Here is a 6,946-nt window from a genome sequence, read left to right as displayed (position 1 = left end):
GAGAGAGAGAGAGAGAGAGAGAGAGAGAGAGAGAGAGAGAGAGAGAGAGATTAAAATCAATAAAGCAATAAACCCACCTGAACAATCTGGACTGGCCAGGTGAATGATACTTAGTTACTAAGCAAAGATAGTCTCATTGAAGCATTTTATTTGAATAGATCCAGGGTTAGAGGTATGGAAACTCACAAATCGGAAGTGCCCTTTTCTTATACACAAAGAGCTGTGGAAGGTAAGGAACCAGAGTCCAGCCTCTTCACTCCACAGATAAGGAAATGAAAGCCTCAGTGGTTCTGACTTCCTGGTCCCCCACTTTGGTGGTGACATAGAAAACGAACCCACAGTCTCGGGTTCCCAGCCCAGTGTTCTTTCTACCCACGGACTACATTGTCTTACTTAGCAAAACAAACAAACAAACAACAGCTATTGAAGGCACAGGCAATTAATGGATTTCAATAGTGTTGGTGGTGAAAATGAACTAACCAATGGCCCCTTGTTGAGATCATAAAAAACAAATCCCCAAACACTCCATAATTGAAGAGGGAGTCAGAACTCTTTCATTCTATTGTAACTCGACCGCTTTCTGTGTGGATCTCTGGGGAGAATCGCCTAACCTGTTTTTGACCTTGGTTTTCTTGCCTATGCAATGGACACCAATCCTTCTGTCTGTACTTGTCTTACCGGGATATAGGAATTAAAAGCCAAAGACATGGGACATCCTGCTCCAGGTAAACAGCAACCATCAGGAGAGGGTGATGAGCAATCAGGTTGTCATCTGGGATTAGTGGCAACACTTGGCAAAGGCCGGGATGTGGGAGATAATGCACCACAGCTCAAGGAAGACTCAGGTGATTCAAACTGAGGGTCAGGCAGGCTTCAGAAGTGGTCTTTATTTGGATGGGAAAGGAAAATCTAAGGGGGACCTTCCAAATGATGAAGGACTGCTCCACGGTCAGCAAGAGACCCAAGGGGTCCTTCTTCCTCTGCCTGCTTCAGATGTCTGAAAGGAGGTCTGGCAGCAGGGAAGGCCCAGGATGGAAGCCCTGAAGGCATGCTTAATGAGTGTTAACTGGGGAGCAGCTGAAAGCATTAAGGACCAGCATGGAACAGATTAGCACGCAGGGAGTAACCCAAACATACCTCCTCCAGATTACATGTATCAGGGCACGTCGCTGGGTGTTCCTGACATCGGAAGCCTGGCTTTGCAATCACACGCCCACCGCACCAAGGCCTTTGCCATTAGGAAGCGGCAGTGCGTTCGCAGAAAATATCATTCTAGGACGTGAATTAAACATGTGTTTCTCCCAGGCCCGACGGTTTGCCACGTGCCTGCAAAGGAAGGGCTGAACTGGCTTCCTTCTCTTGCTTCGGTTGAGGCAAGAGACGTGTGAGCTGAAGTCATTTTAAGCAGCAAGAGGCCTCTGAGTTGGCCGCTAGGTGGCGCAAGAGTTCTACCAATGAGACAGAGGCTGGCCCCAAGGGCCTTTTAGAGAAATTCTGGAAAGGAATTTGAAGCTTCCAAGAATTTCAAACAGAGCAGGACGGGGCCGTAGAGGTCATCTACAGCAAACCGATCATTTTAAGGCCAGGTAAGTGATGCTCAGAAAGAGGAAAGATCTTGCCTGGTGTAAACAGCTAGTTAGTGCAAAACTGGGATTAAAAACCTCTGGATCGATCTCATTTCGTCAAGCCATCATGTTTTCCTTCCTCTAGTTGTGTGTCTTAGATTCTTAGCCACTACGGGAGCAGGAGACAGCTTTGGTGTTGAGGATTAAACACAGAAAAATAGGAAGGGAGTGGAATTTTTTGCTTATCTTCCCTAGCAGAGTGGACCAGATGACCAAGGGCCAGGAGAGCTCTCCTGTGGTCCTGCCCAGGCTATGACTCTAGGGCTACTGTCATCCTACCGGGAGCTCTAATTGGTCAGATCACGAGGGTCAAAGGCAGATGAGAACCCAGCCCGGAGACCTCAACGCAAGCTCTACCCTGCTTACCACTTACTGATTCGAGTTGCTCGCATCCCTAGGCCTTGGTTTCCTAATTCACTAAAGCAACATGTCAAAGGGAGGGTAAACTCTATCAGCAGATGACCTTCTAAGACCATGGGGATCCAGAAAGCGAACCTGATTGTTTTTATTTTTCTGTGTTCTTTATTATTTTACATATGCCCTACCATGTTCTAGAAAGACTAAACAGTTGGGATAGCTCACTACTAGGAATAACGATCAAGAAATCTTTAATGATAATGATGATTTGTTCAACAAAATGGATCCAAAAATATTTACCTGATGCCAAGTTTGTTTTTGTGTATGATTCTACTTTATTTGACATTCCACCAGCTAGACATCACACATACCTGGCACATCTGTACTTTTTCTGCCAAGTAGTAATTCATTTTTATAATAAATGAGGCATTCACACTAGTGACAAGGTTCAGAGTATAGGATTTGTCCTGGCTTGAACTTTTTCTGCCACTTATGACCTAGGCAACATTTGGCAATCATGGAACCTTGCTAATGTCTATACTTCCCCTCTCTAAAATTGGAATCATATTTTGATTCTAAACTATCTTACAGTGATATAGAATGCCACCTAGCATGCAGATCTCATTTCATAAATACCATTCTCCAATAAAAGGAGCCAGAGCTCCTTTAGAAAAGTGGTCGATTACAGGGGTGAAGCAGGGTAAATCCAGGGTATATCTGGAGCATTTTGCTGGTGCCAAAAAGTAAGGAACTGCACCCAAAACGACAATGGCATGTCAAGAGGGCCCAGGAGCTGATCTGAAAGCGCTCCCAATGGCCAGAGCTGGAACAATTTGAGCAGTAAAAGAAATAATGATAGTATTGAATAATAATTCATAGAATTAAATAAATATCCCTGAGTCAATGCTGATATAAATAGTTGAATATAAATAAATGTGGGTAAAGGGACAAATCTTCTTTACAGAAGAATTACTATTAATAACTGAATGAGGAACATGTAAGAATCACCTTGAGGGCACCAGAGGCAAGGCCCACAGGCTCATGCTAAAATCGGTGGGCAGAAGTTTGAAGGGAAACAGGTTATTTGAAGGAGGTTAGTCTCAAAGTATATCCACCAAGACACTTATTAATTGTAAAGGGGAAAATAACTTTACAGTGGGGAAACCCAGCAGACACCACCCTAACCAAATGATCACGGTCAACATCACCAGTAGTAAGAGCTACCGGCGTCACGTACCCCTGGATATGATGGACCTGAGAAGTGCACGTCATTTCTGTGGTACTCTTGATAAAAACGTGTAACATCCATCTAATCGTTAGACAACATCAAACCCAATTTGAGAGATAGTCTATGAAAAGAAATGACCAGTCCTCTCCAAAAGTGTCAAGGATACAAAGGGCTAGGAAAGTCCTAGGAGCTGTCATAGATTGGAGGAGGCTAAAGAGACAGGACCACTAAGTGGAAGGTGGGGTCCTGGCTTGGAACCTGGAACAGAAAAAGGGTCTAGTGTTTCTGCCACAGGGGACAACAAGAGATGTGGACCCCTCAACCTCTGGCAGGAAAGGGCCTGGTTCAGACTCTCTTACCCCTGTGCTGTACAAATATTATCATTTTCCACATGTGCCACTATGGGACAGAAGTTAGGCAGTACTGAGGTTGAGGACCAGACCAACGGTGAACCTTTCTACTGCCCCTCCTGCTTCCATAATGCAGATTGGCAAAGGGCCAAGAGCAGCCTCTGAAACCAGTGACTCCCACAAGGCTGGGGCTGGTGTGTTCTGGGCAGACCCCCACATCTGTGGATGTCAGCTTGGGCCAAGTTTCATTTTCTGGAGACAGCCCAGAACTTACTAAACCTACAGCAGGGTAGGAAAAGCTCTGAGATAAAACACACCTGCGTTTAAATCCTGCTCACAGCTGTGTGATCTTGGGTAACTTACTTAACATCTCTGATGTGCCAGACATGGAGCTCACTGATAAACAAGACACAGTCCCTGGCCTAGAGGAGCTCCCGTTCCAGGAGCCCTAAGAGGGATATAAACTACTCAACAAATGTTGGTGAGCCCGTAAGACTTCACCTCATTTCACAGCACAAGCATAAACTGGTGAGCTAGTGATATTGAAAAGTAGAAAGTTAAAAAGCAAGTAATAATAGATCCTTGTTTTCCCCAGGTACTAACAGTAATAATTACAGGTTGCCACTTATGGAATGATAGCTTTGTGTCAGGCACTCAACACACGCTATCTCAGTTCATCTTTACAACATTCCCCCAAGGAATGTGTATCAGTTAAAATGCTTTATGTTGCAAGAATCTGAACACGGTACTCAACTGACAGGGACCTAAACCACAGAGTCATCGAATCACCTCACCTAAGGAACAGAGTAAAGAAATAAAATAGAGTCACTATTGTCAAGTTGCTAAATTATGAAAATCAAGTAAGTTGAGGCATAAGGAATGATTAAAAAATTTTTTTTAATTTTTAAAATTATATTTGACATACAATGTTATATTCGTTTCAGGTGTACAACATAGTGATTAGATATTTATATACCTTACAAAGTGATCATCCCAATAAATGTAGTACACAGTTGGCACCATATGTAGTTATTACAATATTATTGATTAAATTTTCTATGCTGTACTTCACATCCCTGTGACTATCTTTATAACTGCCAATTTGTACTTCTTAATCTTTTTTCATGCAGCTCCCCAACTCCCCTTCCATCTGGCAACCATCAGTTTGTTCTCTGTATCTATGAGTTTGTGTCTATGAGTTTTGTTTGTTTCTTTGTTTGTTTATTGGGGAATTGGGGAAGAGGAACAGTGTTGGGAATTGGGGAAGAGGAACAGCCAAGTTGTTGTCTTTCAGTCTTAGTTGTGGAGGGCACAGCTAGCTCAGCTCCAAGCCCAGTTGCCATCCAGCCACCCATTGGCAGCTCGTGGCCTCTCAGCTCAAAGTGCCGTGTTCACTCTTAGTTGCGGGTCGGGGTGTAGCCCACCATCCCATGCGGCAGTTGAACCAGAAATCTTGTTGCTAAGAGCACACGCTCTAACCTCTGAGCAATCCAGCCGGCCCTGTTTTGTTTTTTTTAATTCCACATATAAGTGAGCTCATATGGTATTTGTCTTTCTCTGTCTGATTTATTTCACTTACCATCATACCTTCTAGGTCTATCCATGTTGTCGCAAATGGCAAAATTTCATGCTTTTTTATGACTAATATTCCCTTGTATACAATGTACCATATCTTTTTTATCCATTCATCTATCAATGGACACTTAGGTTGCTTCCATATCTTGGCTGTTGGAAATAATGCTGCAATGAACATAGGGGTGCACATATCTTTTTGAATTAGTGTTTTGGATTTCTTCCAATAAATACCCAGAAGTGGAAACAATTCTTTTCTTGTTTTAACTAGCTTGGACACTTGACCTTTTAAACTTTCCAATCCTGCATCAATATCTGGATATATATTAGACCTCCAGATGACCTGATTACCCCTTGAAGGAGTAAGAATTCTAAGAATGTTCACTTATCCAGACCACCTGTCACCTAGAGGATTACCATCTTGAAACAATCCAGAGGCTAAGAATGTAGGACTGATTCTTCTCAAGAATGTACTTTTTACTATAAGAACTCTTAGCTTTTCTTTTTTCTTCAGGACAGTCTGGATATTGCCTACATGTGTTTCCAGTTTCCAAATCCTAAGACCCTTGAATAATTTATTTCTAGCCAAAGCCTCCATACTCTTATTGAGTCCATTCTCAATAAGAGAGGTGATCAGTTTCAAGGTTAGTTCAGCAGCTCAATGATGCCAGGTCACCAGATGAGCATCTCCACATTTTTTTTTTTTGGCCTTCATTTCATGGTGACATGGTTATGATAGTCCCAAACATCACATTCTCAAATGACAGCATCCAAAGCAGAAAGAGAGGAACGAGGAATCTCCTCCCATGCCTTTTATTATAGGGGAAACTATTTCCCCAAGTTCCTCTGCAGACTTCCACTTTCAGTCCATTTGCCAGAACGGTGTCATCTCCACCTGCAGAGGAGAACGGGAAAGCATGTGTCTGGTATACTCAACTTCTAGTTTGAGGCACGCAAAGAAGATGGGGTTGGGCATGTACTGCTGTCATCTCCCTTTTACAGACAAGGAAGTTGAGACATGAGGAGGTTACAGCTATACTTGCTCAAGTCAACACAGTTGCAAATGGCAGAATTTGTATTAAAATTTAGGAAGGTCTGATCTTGAGCACAGACTCAAGCACCATTGGATACTTCCCTCATCTGCTGTACATGACTGCATCAAGTTTAACAAATTGCCCATTCATTGTATTTCCCTGCTCTTCCCATTAACCTTACATTGAAGTCCAATGTTTTTAAATTCTTTCTATAAAGCAAAGAGTCATGTGTAGTGTCTCCCCAGCATAGTGAGGGAACTGATGCTACCACTGAAATAATAAAACGCCTAGGAAAGGAGTCATTTAACAGAGGGGTGATGGAGGCATGTGTGTGGGCTAGGTAATGCAGTGAAATGTTAAGTTCAGCACAGTAGCTGGAAAACTATTATTCAGAAAGGGATGGCTGATGAATGTTTGCTACTCAGCAGCATTTTTGCCACAGACATGAAGTTTTAAGTTGAAGGTCAGGTCTCAGGCACCCAACAAACTTGTTTAACATGTAACGTACCCGGAAGGTGACAGAAGTGTCAGGCTGTCCCCAAGCTGCAGCTCAGGAACTGATAGTGATAGTGAGCTAGATGGGACTGGTAGATTAAGTGGCTAGAGTAAAGAAATGCTAGCCACACAATCTACCTGGTAAAGAATGACAGATCCCCCAGCTCCCAGTCCCCTCTGACTCACCTTCGCCCCAGCTCCTGAGGCAGCCTGGCACTTCTGCCACTTGGGCTGCTGAAGTCAGACTGTAGGGGGCTGTGGCAGGCAGAATAATGGTTCCCCAAA

Source organism: Hipposideros armiger, unplaced genomic scaffold (genome assembly GCF_001890085.2).
Source record: "Hipposideros armiger isolate ML-2016 unplaced genomic scaffold, ASM189008v1 scaffold_675, whole genome shotgun sequence".
NCBI lineage: Eukaryota > Metazoa > Chordata > Mammalia > Chiroptera > Hipposideridae > Hipposideros > Hipposideros armiger.
This window is presented reverse-complemented; position numbering follows the sequence as displayed.